Genomic DNA, 16,998 nt, shown 5'->3' with positions numbered 1-16,998 from the left:
CCTCCTTCTGTCACAGACCTATGTCTTGAAATCTGTTTTCTCAGGCATGACAGGGGTAAGTACATAAAGCAGTTGACATCAGTTCTGAGAATATTTTCTTGTAGGTGGAACTATTATTCCTCCTTGGTGCTGTAACTGTGCAGAGTCACTGATCTGCTATGCTAATGAGCTGCTGAAGGCAAAACGGGAATGATTCTGGCTGCATGTTCCCCTCTGCTCTATGTGGTTTAAAAAGCCTGAAGGGCAGCAGGACATATGCAATTGTCAAGAGCAAGCCCTGCTGCTGGAGGTAAGGAAGGAGTTGGGAGGCCACAGGCTGAGATGAAAAAAATTTTGGAAGGTTTTTCTACTCAGTGGGCTTTGTAAGTGCTTGTTGCAGTGTTTCATGTGATGCCTCACAGGATATTAGGAATTGGAAGGGACCCAAGGAGATCATTGAGTCCAAACCCCCTGCCAGAGCAGGACCACACAATCTAGTACAGATCACAGAGGAACAGATCCAGACAGGCCTTGAAAGGCTCCACAGAAGGAGGCTCCACCTGGGAGCCTCTCTGGGCAGCCTGTGCCAGTGCTCTGGGACCCTTCCAGTCAAGAAGTTGCCCCTTGTGTTGAGCTGCAACCTCCTGTGCTGCAGCTTCCATCCATTGCTGCTTGTCCTATCTCAGGGATCAAGTGAGCAGAGCCTGTCCCCCTCCTCCTGACCCCCAGCCCTCAGATATTGATAAACATTGATCAAATCCCCTCTCAGTCTTCTGCAGACTAAGCAGCCCCAGGTCCCTCAGCCTCTCCTCATCAGGCAGTGCTGCAGTCCCCTCATCATCCTCATAGCTCTCTGCTGGACTCTCTCCAGCAGATCCCTGTCTCTCTTCAACTGGAGAGCCCAGAACTGAAGGCAATACTCAAGATGAGGTCTCAGCAGGGCAGAGTAGAGGGGGAGGAGAATCTCCCTCGATCTGCTGGACACACTCTTAATACATCTCAAGATCCCATTGGCCTTCCTGGCTCCCAGGGCACATTGCTGTGCCATGGATGTTCTCCACCAGCACTCCCAGGTCCCTCTCCACAGGGCTGCTCTCCAGCAGATCACCTCCCAGCCTGGTGCAGTTTATTACTCCTTCCCAGCAGAGGCCCAGCACTGAAGGGCAGGATGCTGTAGAGACACATATCCACTCACCCAAATCCAGCTTAATTCCAGAAACTTGGCATCTTGTTTACACACACAAAGCCCAGCCCAGAGCTACCTCCCAGTTTTATTAACACTTCCTAGGTAGGGTTCTTTCTGCTGCAGTTTGTTTTTCTTTCACAAGTAATGTTCTTGACTCACAACTGCAGATTAACCTCTTGCTTCATTTATTTGGTCATCCACTTGGCACCGTGGGCAGCTGTGACATAAAGCTTGAAACCATTCTGGGGTTAGATGGAGGCAAGCAACCTGCACCCAGAAGGTTTTAACAAGGCATCCACCCCAGGGGAGTGTGGACACTTTAAATTAAGCTAATTAAAAGGAACATTTTGTACAGGATTGGAAAAAAAAACAGTATTTTATTGACTGAGAAAGAAATATTACTTTCCTTAAAGGGAAACAATCGGATGAAACCCCACATGGGTGTTTGCTACGTACTTGTTTGTGCAGAAATAATGCTGATTTCAAGGAGAAAATCAAATTGCTGTCACTTATTTAATCCCATGCACAGGGAAGCAATGCCGAGGGGAGTGCTGGTTGCAATGTGCATCGTAAAGCTAGCTGGGATGTTTGTATCAGCTCAACAGGTAACACAGCTCAGAGTGAGCGTTCTCTGGCACTTGGTTTGCAACTGTCTGATCTCCTGTAGGGGAGGATGAGCGAAACGTCTCGGTTCTCAGGTATTATTCCCAGGATTCTTCTGTTAAGCCCCCCCAGGAGAAAGCGGTGGGAGTGTTGTGACAGGGAGAGAAGAGCCTACACGTACGGGAGGTACTCGGAGCAGCTCCGCCTACACGAGCGGCACTCGGGCACCGGGGCCGGCTGCGGTTCCCATCGCCTCATGGCCCCGTCATCGGCCAAAAATCCCTTCGCTCAGCCCCGCTCCCTTCCCAGCGGTACCTGCAGGAACAGGTTCAGCCTCGGAGCGCAGTGTTAACGCCTCGACCCTGCTGGAGGCGCTGACAGATGCCGTCGCCGCTGCAGCCCAGCTCCCTGCAGCGCGGCCCGGGGAGCCGCCCGGGGACTGCTCGCTCCTTTACGGCACTGCCTGTTCGCGGCGGCGGCCGCTCCGCAGTGCCTGCCGAGCGGCGACGGCTCGCCCACCGCCTCCCTTTAGACGGGACCCGCACCCACCGCCTCCCCGCTCGGAGATCAGGTCTGCGCCCACTGCCACCGCCTTCCCCTCAAGACAGCAGACCTGCGCCCACCGCCTCCCCCTGAGAGCGGGTCCGCACCCACCGCCCGCCTTCATCGGGCAGCCTCGCACCGCCTTCTCCTCCGAGAGCGGCTCCGTGCCCGTCGTTACCGCCTCCCCTCAGGCGGGGGCTCGCCGCCACATCGCCTCTCCCTCCGAGGGCAGCTCCGCGCCCACCACCGCCCCCCCTTACAAGAGGCGCTGGCCCCGCCGCAGCGCTCCCGCCCCAACCAGGGGCCCGGCGCCGCCGCCACAGCGCTGCCTTCCCCCCGCGCTAAAGTTTCTCCCGCTCGCCGGGCGCGGGCGCTGCTGTGGCTACGCCGGAGCCTGCGCTTATCGCTGGCGGCGATCGCGGATGTGATTAAGGCGCATCCCGCCGCTCCCCGCCTTCCGCAGCGGCCGCGCACAGGTACAGCGGCCCGACAAGGCCCTCCCCGCCCTGAGGAGACCTCCCGGGGCGCAGGTTACGCTCGGGCGGAGCGGGATCGGCGATTTGCATAACCACGCCCTTCATGAATAATAAGCAGCAGCCCCGCCCCTGCCGGGCCGCTCACCTCTAGAGCGCGGAGGGAGGCCGGGAAGGAGGGAGCCCGGGGGCGCGCGCTCCCGCCCGCCGCTTCCCTTCCCCCTCCCGCCCCGCCCGCTCCCCTCCCCCCCTCTGCGCGCCCCCGTGAGGCGGCGGCGGCGCGCCCCGAGCCGAGCTGAGCGGGGGGCAGAGGCGTGGGGGCCGCCGCTCCCTGGGGGAGGCCGCGGCCGGGGAAGGAAGGAGAGAAGGAAGGGAGGGAAAGAGGGGGTCGCTGCCGGCAGTTGAGCGGCGAGGGAGCGGCGGAGCCCGCGCCGCCGAGGAGGGGCGAAACCGGCCGCCCCCCCCCCCCCCCCCCCCCTTACCCCAGTCCTTTCCCGTTCCCTCCCCTTTGAGTGCGCGCTCCCGGCGGCTCCCGGCGATGTGGTGAGAGGGAGGCGCCCCGCGCTCGTCAGCCGCGGCCGCGGGCGGTACGTCTGGGAGGGGGGCGCGGGCCGCCGCCGACCCCCGCCACGCCGTCGCGACAGGTAAGGACCGCGCGTGTGTGGGGGGGGTGCGTGTGTCCTGCCGCGACAGGTCTGGGAGGGGGGGCGACGCCCCACGACATGTTGCCGACGTGGGGCTGCGGGTCGCGGTGTCTCGGTGGAAATCGCGGCGAGACCCCCCCCGCCACCGCCGCCGCCACGCCCCTCCCGCCCTGCTTCCCTCCCGCGCGGTGCCGCACACGGGCGGGGACCGGGCGAGCCCTGCGCCGCGGCGGGGAGGGGGGCGACAGCTGGGCCGGGGGCTACAGCCGAGCAGGAGCGCGGAGGGTGCCACTCTGTCTGGCAGGGCTCCCCGCACCCTGCCGACGGGTTCCCCTTGAGCCAGCGCCCCGCAGCCCACCGGTGAGGCCCCGCTCAGTCCGCAGCGCCCCGGCGGGTGCCTATTGAGCCTGCACCGCGCATCCCCCCGGCGGGCCGGGCCGGTCCGGTGCGAGCTGAGCCGTTCCCCGGGGTCTGTTTCCTCGTTGGTAGAAGTGGGAGCAGCAGCGGGTGCAGAGGTGGGGTCGGGGCCAGCAGCGCGCAGGTCGAGTTGGGAGGATCGCGGCCGTTTCCCCGCGGAGGACCCGGGCGGTGCGAGGCGAGCGGGCTGCAGAGGTAAGGCATCAATCGGCATTTCGGGTGCCCATCAGTGCTGCAGCCCTTCGCACGCCGGGGCAGCCTGCGAGGGGCTTCTCTTGCAGCATGGCCCCGGCTCTCTAGGGCTGTGCTGCAGGTAGCTACACGTGAGACAAACACACACCGCCCTCCGCTCCCCGCCTGCTGCTTGCTGCTGCTCCAGTGCTGGAGAAAAATAGGCTTAAACAGCCTCCCTCCTCTTCCTCCCGTAGGGTGAGTAAGGAGCGTGGAGTCTAATGACACAGAGTGTCTTTCTGTTACAGGCGTGGGCTGCTTGTTGGGGGCTAAAATGTGGAAAAGCAATGAGAGATGATGAGGCAGACGGCTTCTCTCGGATGTTTTGCAAGGAAAAGAGATTCTCATCCCTGTTTGCGAAGGGTAGTTGAGGAGCATAGGGCAGGCAGTAAGCTGGGTCAGAGAGTGATGCATTGGTGTGGATTTTAGGCTTTTATGCAGGTGAAAATAGCGCGAGGAGAATGAAGTGTCTGGAGAAATGAAATAAATTATGAAGGCTAATTAGCACTGCTGGGGAGTGCAGTGTAGCTACAGTGTACTGAATGAAGGCCAACTGATGCTGAACTGGGAGAGGAGCAAGCAATGCAGCGAGCGTGCTGTAGAGAACAACAACAACAACATGGCCATGAAACCTGCTTGCAGCATTTCTGAGGCTGGAGCTGGGAATGCTTGCAAATGCTAAAGGTTGGGTGTTGTCTGTTTCTTCTCCTAGTCTCAATAAAGACCGAACCTGAAAGCATCCCTTCCTGATGTGCGAGTTAAAAAGAAAAGAAGGCAGTGAAAGAAGTGCCTTTTGGCGAGGAGGTGTTGAAGAGAATTTGTTAGCTACAGTTACATGAGGCTTTCTTGCTGGAGTGGTGAGAGATACCTTAGATCATGAATACTTTGTGTCGTGGTGTGTTTATCTAGGAAATGTGTGATGGACACGCAGCTGAATTGTGACAACACAATACCCTGCAACTTGTCATGATCAAAATCCCTTTTTGTTGGCTCTGAACAAACTGTTGAAAGGGGTGTGGGGAGGGGAAGCAGTAGTGCACAAGCCAAGGCTGGCTGAGCTCTGTGGCCGTTGTGACTCTGGGGTTTCTCAAAAATAAGCTGCATAAAGAGTTGTGCTTCTTTCTTGTCTTAAGTGCATCATAAATGCCCAAGACTGTGTGTACTCCAAACTTAGCACAGATTCCATCTGATGGAGAGGAGTGGTGGGGCTGTCTCCTGTCTGGATCTAGATTGTGGTCACAGAAGGTTGGAGCAGGCTGGCATGTAGATTCAGACTGGTGATTACGGTGTGCACTGCTGGTTACACATCCATTCTAACTGGATGACTAATAGAGTTCTCTGAAATAACCTCCTTATCAATATTGATGGTGGGGCAGCAATTCCCATCATCATCTCCTCTTTCTTTGCCATTAGTTTTCCCATGATCCTGTGGGAGCTTGTGGTTTGGTTTTAATTTAAATGGATATTTTACACAAAAATTCATCTTCTGTGCTCCATAACAATTACCTTTTCACACTTTAGGTTGCAAATCTAGATTGACTTTTAATGCATTTTTAGGATACAAGTTACATACATAGGTGTTTACATTACATACATATATATATTTATCTAACCTGGTGAAGCCACATCTGGAATGCTCTGTCCAGTTCTGTGCTCTCTGGTTCAAGAGCAACACTGGAGAAGGGTACAGAAAAGGGCTACAACGATGATTTGAGGACTGGAACATCTCACTTAGGAGGAAAGACTGAGATAATTGGAGCTTTTTAGTCTGGAAAAGAGAAGACCAAGGAGGGAAACTCATCAATGCTGATCAATATGTAAGTGTGGGTGTCAGGAGAATGGGACCAGGCTTTTTTCAGTGACAGGTAAAGGGGTAAGAGGCACAAACTCAAACGTAAGTAGTTATATCTAAACAGGAGGAGAAACTTCTTTAAGGGTAGCAGAGCCCTGGAGCAGGCTGCCCAGTGAGGTGGTGAAATGTCCATCTCTGAAGACATTCAAAACCCTCCTGGAGTCTTGTGTGACTTTAAGGTGGACCTGCCTTGAACTCAGTATCTAGAGGTTCCTTCCAACCCCCACAACTCTGTAATGTTGAGAACCCCCTGAGCATGCCCATTATGTGCAGGGAATTTTGAAAGCTGATGTTTTTAGTGCATTACAGACAAACATGCCTCCCCTTCTGCTGTAAATTCCCATTTGGTAATATTAGTGCCCATAAATGCAAATTATAAGGCCCAGGTGGGCATCATTCACAATGTTATGATCTCTCTACGCTGAGTTCTGCAGGTTTTGGTTTACACATTTCCAGCACACTTTATCTACAAGACCACTTTTGGTTTGCTCTGACACATTTAAGTTTCATTTGTGTAGAATCTTACATTTTCTTGACTTTTGGGGTGCTTGTTGAAAGTAAGATGTCCTATTACCAATTCTGTGTAGTAAGAAGGCAGCCAGAAATCCCTCAAACAACTTCTTGGTACATGAACCAAATAAAAAATATCCTGCAGCTCTCTCAACTCTTTAAAGAAAAGGAAGAAGAAGATTTTCTTCCTTATCTTTTATCTAAGTTTACCTTTTCTAGAGGAGGTTGAACTGATTGTGGAGTCTCCTTCTCTGGAGACTTTCAAGGCCTGTCTGGTTGTGTTCCTCTGCGACCTGTGTTAGTATTGTCTGGCAAGGGGGTTGGACTTCATGATCAACTTGGGTCCCTTCCAACCCCTAACATCCTGTGATCAACTGAGAGGCTGCTTACACCTGGAGTTCCATGATATGAAAAAAAAACCCACCTTTTGCTTTAATTATTTTTTTTTGCTTTCAAACTGATTTGGTGTCCTTTTGGCTTACAAAGCTGTGAGCATAGACATTGATTCCTTGGGGTTTTGCAAAGGAATTTTCTTCAGAGCAGAATGATGTGGTGGGATGGTCTGCTTTGGTATCTGGACAAATAAAGGGCTCTGAAGGTTGTTTCTTGGTGAGATGAAGCTGATTTTTTAAGAACTGGTGCAAAATGAGAGCCCTCCTGTCCCTGTTCTCCCTGCTGCAGTGGCATCGTAGCTGTCTTGTAGCAAGCTTACTGCTTCAGCAGCTGCTGGGTGAATGAAAACTATTTGTTTTTGCAGAGTTAATTTCTGGCTGGATCAATAAACTGAATCTGACCTGCTGAACATGAGTGTGACAGGAGGAGGTTGCAGGAGTGTAAGACACAGCGGCTGGATCTGTCCTTAATGGCAGCTGTGAGCTCGTTGAATGGCTGATGCCAGTTGTGAATTCAGGGCTGGAGTACTTGAACAAGGGCTTACAATAGACCTTTTGATCACAGGATCGCAGAAACATGCAGGTTGGCAAAGCCCCTCAGGAACACCAAGTCCAACCTAGAGCCCTAGTCTACAAGGTTCACCTTAAACCACAGCCCCAAGCACCACATCGAAACGACTTTTATGCACATCCAGGGGTGCTGACTCCAACACCTCCCTGGGCAGCACATTCCTGTGTCTGACCACTCTTCCTGGGAAAACATTTTTCCTAATACCCAGTCTAAACCTACCTGGTGGCATCTTGAGGCCATTCCCTCATGTTCTGTCACCATTCATCTGTGAGAAGAGACCAGCACCAACCTCTCCACAAGGCCCTTTCAGGTAGCTGTAGGCAGCAATGAGGTCTCCCCTCAGTCTCCTCTTAAACTAAACAGCCCCAGCTGATGTACAGTGAGGGTATGTTGTGTTTATGCTTAGCACTTACACAAGGGGTAGTCATAGTCTTACAACCTTAATTCCATCACTGATTACAATCCTTGTGGTCAGTATTTCCAGGCTGTCTTGCACTTTGCTTCCAATAGAACAAAGAAGCTGCCAAGCTCTAGGAACATTTCTCAGCATCTGCAGGACGTGCAAAAGCTGTGTGGCCACGCAGGATCGAGTGACACTGCCAGGGAGCACTTTGGGAGGTTACCATAGTGAGGGCAGAACTGAGCCTGCTGCTTGTTTATGACTTGGATAATTGGAAGCCTTCACCTTGGAGCACCAAGTTCATTTTGACTTCAGGTTACAGAGTGTGCCTGTTGCATTCACTGGAGTGAAAGTCATGTTTGTAGCACGCTGCAGCTGCAGGCACTTGCAGTGATGGAGTGGCCCAGATCATTCATCTCTGTTTTATTTGCCAGTTGGGTTTTAGGAGCTTTAAAAACCAAATTCTAGTTCTGTTACTTAGGATTATTCTACTCCCACCATTTTATGGGGGCTAAAATGTAGTTGTTTGGTTTACATTCACATAAAAAGTAATTACTTCAAAGACAACCCCCCCCAGGAATTAACATTCCTTTGGTGTGCTTAGATTGAAAAGGCAGAAACTGGGATTCTAGGGCCCTGTCATGACATTGTCCCTTGTGAAGCTGCTGCATCTGATAGAGTTCATTGGTGTGATGAAAAGGTTTAGTTTTATGATGAGGGTGGTGGAGAAATTTGTGGGGTTTTGGAATTGTTGGAGAAGAGAAGGCTTTGGGGAGACCTTGGAGCAGCCTTCCTCTGCTTAAAAGCTCCAATAGAGGAGAGCTTGACAGGACAAGTCCTGCCATAGTGACAAGACAAGGGGTGATAGCTTCAAACTGAAGAACCTTGATTGAGATCAGACATTAGGACAAAATCCTTCCCCATGAGAGTGGCAAGGCACTGGAACAGGTTTCCCAAATAGGTTATTGAGGTTCCAAGCTTGGAAGCATTCAAAGGCAGGTTTGATGGAGGCTTGAGCAACCTGCTCTAGTAGGAGGTGTCCATGCCCATGCCAGGGGGTTGGAACTGGATGATTTCCTTTCAGGGTGATTTCCAAGCCCAAACTCTCTGGTGAGGCTATGAATTTAGCTTGTTGTCCTAGTCTGGAATTGGCTTTGGAATCCTATCACAGTATTATCAGGGTTGGAAGAGATCTCACAGATCATCAGGTCCAACCCTTTACCACAGAGCTCAAGGCCAGACCGTGGCACCAAGTGCCACGTCCAGTCCTGCCTTGAACAGCTCCAGGGACGGTGACTCCACCACCTCCCCGGGTAGCCCATTCCAGTGTCCAATGACTCTCTCAGGGAAGAACTTTCTCCTCACCTCCAGCCTAAATCTCCCCTGGCACAGCCTGAGGCTGTGTCCTCTTGTTCTGGTGCTGGCCACCTGAGAGAAGAGAGCAACCTCCTGGCCACAACCACCCTTCAGGTAGTTGTAGACAGCAATAAGGTCTCCCCTGAGCCTCCTCTTCTCCATCTCCTGATGGGAGAGCAGAAGTTGCTTGGTTGGATTTTGAATAGAAACGTTGAGTGTTTGGGGAGCTGTAGCGATGGAACTGTGGAGTTAAAGGTCTTCAGGAGGATGAATCTTAGACTAATCCACAGAGTTCCCTGAACAGTCTGAGTTTCCTCCTGGGCAGCACTTAGTAACTCTCACCAAAACGTGGCCAAGAAGTGAATTTATAGAGTGATGTGAGAACCTCCACCTTAAAAGAGCACTCTGGCAGAGAACATCTTGTGTTAGTGATCTCAGACAGCATCCAGCATGCTTACTTGGCTTTGGGTCCCTGCCCCGTTTCATGATTGTTTCTTTGCAAAGGAATCATTACTTACTCATGGTGTTTATAAAATAGATGTTAGACTTGGGTCTGTTTGTATTCTGCATAAAGCAAACCTTGGCTTAAGCTTTGCTTCCTCAGCCATTGTTAGAATTTATTTTGTTTCTGGGTAAAGCTTTTCCTTGCTCTCAGTGGAGGCTTCAGTTGCTAAAAATGTTGGTCTTTGGAATTCAGAATTTCAGAATGACTTTTCTCCCACCTCCCTCCCACCAACCTTGTTGCTTTGTGAAGGTGGGAAGTCTTTAGCTTTGCTGAAGAAGTCACCTTAGGTAGCAATCCTTAAGAGCCAATTTGGCAAAGGCACAGGTAGACACTTGAGGAACACGAAGGCTGCTGCTGAGTTCATGTTACTATTCCTATGCAGGCAAGTCTCTGCACGCCGCTGCCTCCCTCAGCTGGGGCCCTCGCTCAGGAGCAGTGATGTTGTGTGAGCTCATGGCTAGGGAAGTGATCTGTTGGAGTGGTGTTCTCTTTTGAACTGGCATAGCTAATGAGGAGGGTGATGAATCAGGCCTGGTGACATTTCAGCTGGTAACAGTGTCTGTTATTTAGCTGTCCTTCAGGAGAAGGAACATATTGGTGACTGAAGGAGTACCTTCCCAAGCGGGCTGACAGCTCTCTGGTGTGAAAGTTGGAGGTGCTGTTAATTGCTCTGCTTGGCTGGGGACTGGTTTTAGAGAATCATAAAGTTGTTGCAGTTGGAAAGGACCTTTAAGATCATTGAGCCCAGCCGTTGACCCAACACCACCATGGCCACTAAACCCCAAGTGCCATGGCCACACGTTTCTTAAACACCTCCAGGGATGATGATTCTATCACCTCCCTGTCCCAATCCCTGACCACTCTTGCAGCAAAGAAATTCTTCCTGATCTCCAACCTTAAACCTTGTCTGGCACAATTTCAGGCCATTTGTTCTTGTTTTGTCACCTGACACTAGGGAGAAGACCCCTACCCCCACCTCACTTCAACCTCCTTTCAGGCAGTTGTAGAGAGCAGTGAGGTCTCCCTTCAGCCTCCTTTTCTCCAGACTAAACACCTCCGATTCCCTCAGCTGCTCCTCCCCATCCCTGTTCTCCAGACCCTTCCCCAGCTTAGTTGTCCTTCTCTGGACCTGCTTCACCCCCTCAATGCCCTTCTTGGAGTGAGTGGGCCAAAGCTGAACACAGTTCATACTTGGATTGAAGCAATTTGTTGTTTGTGACTGATTTGCTTCTACTCAATGAGAAAGGACAATTCACACACAGAGAATCTCCACTTTGGCTGTGTAACACTTGGTTCTTTCTGCACCAGAGTCAGCTCCATTCCTCTTGCCCTATTTCACATAAGTTACTGACGAGTCATCTGATGAGGATTTCTGACCTTGACTGTGCTGCTGAAAGCTCAAAGCTGTGTTTGTTCCTGTGCTGAGTGTATGCAAATCACAAATGTACATCTTCCAGGATCCAAGCTGGCAAGGATTCAGATGAGCATTCTTGCTTCTCTTCCCTCAAGCACTTTAATCTGCAAGTTGGTGATCATTCAGTTTAGGGCAGGTTGCATGTAAGACAGCAGAGATTCATAGAATCATAGAATGGTTTAGGTTGGAAGCGACCTCAAGGATCATCAGTTCCAGCCCCCTGCCATAGGCATGGACACCTCCCACTAGAACAGGTCACTCAAAGCCTCATCCAGCCTGGCCTTGAACACCTCCAGGAAGGGAGCAGCCATAACCTGTGCCAGTGTCTCACCACCCTCACTGCAAAGAACCCTTTCCTAATGTCTAGTTTGAATCTCCCCTTGCCACTGTAAACCCCTCATCCTGTCATTTCAAGCCCTTGTCAATAGTCCCTCCACAGCCTTCCTGTAGGTTCCCTTCAGATCCTGAAAGGCCACTCCAAGGTCTCCTGGAAGCCTTCTCTTCTCCAGGCTGCAGAGCGCCAACTCTTGTAGCCTGTCCTCACAGCAGAAGTACTCCAGCTCTGATCATTTTGTGGCCTCCTCTGCAGTGGCTCCAACACTTCCATGTCCTTGTGTTGGGGGCTCCAGAACTGCACACAGTAGTCCAGGTGGGGTCTGAGGAGAGCAGAGTAAAAGGGGAGGGTCCCCTCCCTTGCCCTGCTGGCCACTCTGCTTTGATTTGGTTGTCATGATGAGTTATTTGTCTTCACATCCTGTTTCCCCTGGCTTCTGACTTGGGTTTTTTTTTGGCCACTGAAATAGATGAGTTAGTTTTCAGACATCAGTGACACTGCAGAGCTCTGTTGTGTCATGCTTAAAAGCTGGAACTTGTGTAAAGACACTGGAGAAATGCAGCTAAAAAGCTGAGCAGCATCTTTCACCTTGATCTGTAGGGGATATTGTTAGGATTAAAATATGGGATTTGCTTGCCAGCATTTGAGCTGAAATTCCCAAGTCACAGTGGCTAGGGGAAATGTGTGGTTTTCCTTAGAGTCCTTCACTGGAATGGTGACTGTTCTGTTGTCTGATTTTTACTTACAGCACCTTTAATTGCTAATTATGCTTGAATTGTGATCTTAAATTTGAGATTCATAATGATCTCATTAGTGAAGTATTTTGGGCAGGTGGATTCTTGTTTGCTGTACAAGCCACACTGGGAATTTGTTATTAATTAGGCTGAGAAAAGAGATGGTTAATGTGGATTTTACAATAGGAGGTCTTCCTGTTTACTTCCCTACTTACATTTTGGGTGTTTATTTCATGTTTCTCTTCATGTCTGTGTGATTTCCAGAACAGGTAGGGTAATATTTTGGCAGATTGCTGCTACTTTTTCTGTGCTCATGTTCTTAAAGTAAAATGCTCTTTTAAAAGCAATCAGTAGGAAACATCAGTGCTGCAATTCATCATAGAATCAGGCAGGGTTGGAAGGGACCACAAGGAGCAGCCAGTTCCAACCCCCCTGCCATGCCCAGGGACACCCTACCCTAGAGCAGGCTGCACACAGCCTCAGCCAGCCTGGCCTCAAACACCTCCAGCCATGGGGCCTCAACCCCCTCCCTGGGCAGCCCATTCCAGCCTCTCACCACTCTCCTGCTCAACAACTTCCTCCTCACCTCCAGCCTCACTCTCCCCACCTCCAGCTTTGCTCCATTCCCCCTACTCCTGGCACTCCCTGACAGCCTCAAAAGTCCCTCCCCAGCTTTTTTGGAGCCCCCTTCAGATCCTGGCAGGCCACAAGAAGGTCCCCTGGGAGCCTCCTCTGCTCCAGCCTGCACAGCCCCAACTCTTTCAGGCTGTGCTCACAGCAGAGCTGCTGCAGCCTCTCAGCATCCTCCTGGCCCTGCTCTGGACACTCTCCAGCATCTCCACAGCCCTCTTGTCCCAGGGGCTCCAGAACTGGATGCAGTGCTCTAGGTGGAGTCTCAGCAGAGCAGAGTAGAGAGGCAGAATCCCCTCCCTGGCCCTGCTGGCCACACTTCTGCTGCTGCAGTCCAGGCTCTGCTTGGCTTTCTGGGCTGCAAGTGCACACTGCTGGCTCCTGTTGAGCTTTTCCTCCAGCAGCACCCCCAAGTGCCTCTCTTCAAGGCTGCTCTCCAGCCTGGCACTGCCCAGCCTGGATTTGTGCTTAGCATTGCCTTCACCCAGCTGCAGGACCTTGCACTTGGTCTTATAAGTTTGGCCTAATGACTGAGGCTTGTTTGTAAAATGGTTCCCCCCCTTTTTGTCATACTTTGGCTTTTTTTAAGCTGCCTGTTGTAAAACTTTGGGCTCCTTTCTTAGTCTGGATGAGAAATATGCTGAATGCATTTGAAAAAGAGAACCCATTCAGTGCACCTGAAAAGTATCAAAGTTAAATACAGTGGGAGGGTGAACATTTACAGTGATTGTGGTTCCAGAAGGCAGTTGTGCATCAATTCCAGTTGCTGCAAAGCACTGACTGATGCTCTTGGAAGTGTCTTTATATCCTTCACTTGGAAACAGTTCTGGTCTCTTCTGTTCACTGCCAGTCACCTTGATGCTAAGCTCAAGTTCCTTGCCAGGTGCATTTTCCATCCTTGAGTGCAGGATGTTAAGCTGATGGATCTAGATCCTGTGGCCAGTGTTTTAATGGTTGGCTTACTTATTGGTCAGCTGTGTTTATAGGCTCTCCTCTCATGCTCTGCATTTTCAGTGGACTGAAATCTTGTGATTATTCAGTTCCACAGTGGCCATCAGCTTAGGAAGGACATGGATCTGATGGAGTAGATCCAGGGGAGGGCCACTAAAATGGTCAGAGAGCACCTGGGTGGACAGGCTGAGGGAGCTGGGGGTGTTCAGCCAGGACAAGACTTTGAGAAGACCTTAGAGGCCTTTCAGTACCTGAAGGGGGCTACAAGAAGACTGCAGAGGGACTGTTTCCAAAAGCCTGCAGTGATAGGATGAGGGGCAATGGTTTGAGGTTAGAGAAGAAGAGATATAGATTGGATGTCAGAAACAAGTTCTGCACCATGAGGGTGGTGGAAAACTGGAACAGGTTGCCCAGGGAGTTATTTGAGGCTTCATCTCTGGAGATGTGAAAGGTGAGGCTTGACAAGGCTCTGAGCAACCTGTTGTAGTGGAGGATGTCAGTTGGATTGCACCTTTAGAAGTCCCTTCCAACCCATTCTAGGACTCTATTATTTCTAATGAAATTGAGGTTAAAAATGCAAGGAGAACAGGGAGAAGATTGTAGGAAGAATGAAATGAGCTGAGTAGCTTCTTTGTTGTGTGTCTAGAGGTATAAATGTTAGAGGCTTTAGACTCTCTCTGCAGTTGCTTAATGGGAGTTTATTGGTTTTATTGTTCTGGGGAAGCAAACACACACAAGCTTGGCTTTGATTACTCTTTGAAGACATTGTACCTGCCTGTATGTCACCCAGCTGCAGATCCTTCTCTCTCCATCACCATAGTGAAGGCTGCTGGTCTCTCAGCTGTGCTGAACCAGCTGTCTTGTGTAAAGTAAAAAGAGTCACCCCCATTTTACTGCCTTCCTCCTGGAATTGTTTACTGCAGGTGATGCTGAGCTTGGTGGAGTTAACAGTTCAGTTCTGTCCCACCAGTGTGGCACAGCAGGTTCTGTTGGTGCCTTTTTTTTCCCATCAATAAAAAAAAAGAGCTTTTGCCACCTTCTCTCCTTGGGTTATCTCATAAAGTTAGTGTTTTTAATGAAAAAATATTATTAGAAAGGCAAGGAACAGCATGCAGCCAGCAGTGGGCTGTGGGCATTGCCTGCCTTTTATTTCCCTCTTCAATAACAGATAATTTTCCCTTTTGCCTTATCTCCCATTCTGTCCTGTGGCATCATCCTGTGTCCAGAAACTGTTGTTTTGGGTTTTTTTTGATGTTAGGGAGCTCTTAATGTTCCAGATAACAATTTGAAGAGGCCTAATAAGTAGAAGATAAAGATACCCAGAGCTTCTGTGGAAATGAGGTGCATGTTTTTAATGCTGACAGGTGGCACTGTTAAAGCCTCCACGTTCTGTGGGTCAGGGGCTGGTGATTGCAGCTTGATTTGGTCAAAATAAAATCAACCAGGTTGGAAGAGACTTCCATGCTCATCCAGTCCAACCTGGCACCCAGCCCTAGCCAATCAACTAGACCATGGCACTAAGTGTCCCAGCCAGTCTTTTCTTGAATGCCTCCAGGGATGGGGACTCCACCACCTCCCTGGGCAGCCCATTCCAATGCCAATCACTCTCTCTGACAACTTCCTCCTAACATCCAGCCTAGACCTCCCCTGGCACAACTTGAGACTGTCCCCCCTTGTTCCATTGCTGGTTGCCTGGGGGAAGAGACCAACCCTACCTGGCTACAACCTCTCTTCAGGTAGTTGTAGACAGCAATGAGGTCTGCCTTGAGCCTCCTCTTCTTCACCCCCAGCTCCCTCATAGTGATCTCTTTTCAGGTCTGAAGTCCCTGTGCCCATGTCTCTTTTCTAGGCTCCCTTAATAGCCTGAAGATCTCGAGCTACATGTCTTGTCTGTCTTCTCAGTGGGTAGTGCATGTCTGTGAGCATAAGGGTCAGTCCCTGAGTAGATAATTGGGATGGGCTTAGGTAGGCTGTGTTGCTTGTAAGGGCTGCAGAAGAAAGTCTTCAGCCAAGGGGAGATTAAGTTGCTAAACAGATAAACAACTTTCTGGCCTTCAGAGATTTTATGGAGTAGACTATGGAAGGGTTCTGAGAGAGGGAAAACCAAAATGAAGCACTGCAAGGATGGATTTTAGAAGTAAGTGCTGCTTGGAGAAGAGAGCCATAAGGAAATGTGGCTTGGACTTTACTCTGAGGGCTGCAAATCAGAGCCTGTGGAGGGGTGCAGCTGTAAGTGGATGCAGCAATCTAAAGGATCCAAATCAAGTGTTTGTGCTTGTGGATTTTGCTGGCTAGCCCCAGGCTTGCAGGCCACAGTGCTCTTCATGTGACTTTGTTTTTAAGGGTGGTTGCAGAGTGCTGTTGGTTCAGCAGTTACTCTGCATCTAGCTCTTTGCTGCTTCATCTGTTACTCTCTATAGTTGCTTACGTTGGGCTCTGATGCTTATTATCTTTCCCAGCAGCTTTTGCAGGTCTAAATAATCTTAGGTTTAACAGCTGATTTTAATTATGGAGGGAGAAGTCTCCCATTTGCTAATTCCATGGGGAATTTTTCCTCTCAAATGATCACTTCCTATTTAATTTTCAATGCAGGTTTTGATTAGAGGACCCCAACTCCATTTTCTGCTGTTTCATGCAGTTATTAGTGTGAGATTCTCAGCTCCAGAGTTAAGAGCATTAGTGTTTGCTTGAAATCTTCATGAGCACCAACCTTTGGTTACCACTTGGCTGCATGTCAAGGCACCTCTTGGGGGTTTTATTTTTGTCTTGAGGATTTAGTGGAGCAGGCACCATTAAAGAAAGGAATATTGCTCTTTGAAGGCTCAAGCTGTAATGGAGCTGCATATGCCCACCTGCTTTCGCTTCAGACTGGTAATATCATCTCTGTCTTGATTTAAGATACAGAAAATGCAATGCTGACAGCAGGCAGTGCTCCTCCACCTCCTCAGCAGAGGTGGAATATACCATCTGGCACTATGTGGGTAGCAGTTATCCCAAAAAGTAATAACAGTGGGAGTTCTTGCCAGTTACAAGTTGTGATCACAAGCCAAATGGTGCGGCTCTAAACCAGCGTACGTTTCCAGAGGGAAGGAGATGCAAGGGTTTATTTTTGCAGCCTTGAGAGGTATTTTCAGTCCTGGGGGGTCTGTGCTGAGGTTTTGGTTGCTGGCATTTGAGAGCAAGTGTGAGGGGAGTAAGTCAGGGGGAAGATGGGCTGTGATGCCTGCTAGACCATCTCCTAGGCACTAAAAAAGAGGTGGCTGCTTTTGGTGT

General features: G+C 50.5%; 1 protein-coding gene across 10 annotated transcripts in view; it reads left to right on the top strand.

The window, feature by feature from the left end:
- Positions 1-3,342: 3,342 nt before the first annotated feature.
- The window catches only part of TANC2 (tetratricopeptide repeat, ankyrin repeat and coiled-coil containing 2), a 327,280-nt gene continuing 313,624 nt past the window's right edge, over positions 3,343-16,998 (top strand). For 9 of the 10 annotated variants that reach the window (XM_064174070.1, XM_064174071.1, XM_064174069.1 and 6 more), the window contains exon 1: positions 3,343-3,428. The gene's annotated coding sequence lies outside the window, so the exon portion shown is untranslated. Of the gene's footprint in view, positions 3,429-3,959; positions 4,041-16,998 lie in introns of those variants that run through there. The other variant, XM_064174062.1, reaches the window with a different exon arrangement.

The sequence above is a fragment of the Pogoniulus pusillus genome, chromosome 40, assembly GCF_015220805.1.
Source record: "Pogoniulus pusillus isolate bPogPus1 chromosome 40, bPogPus1.pri, whole genome shotgun sequence".
In the NCBI taxonomy this organism is placed as follows: Eukaryota; Metazoa; Chordata; class Aves; order Piciformes; family Lybiidae; genus Pogoniulus; species Pogoniulus pusillus.
This window is presented reverse-complemented; position numbering and strand designations above follow the sequence as displayed.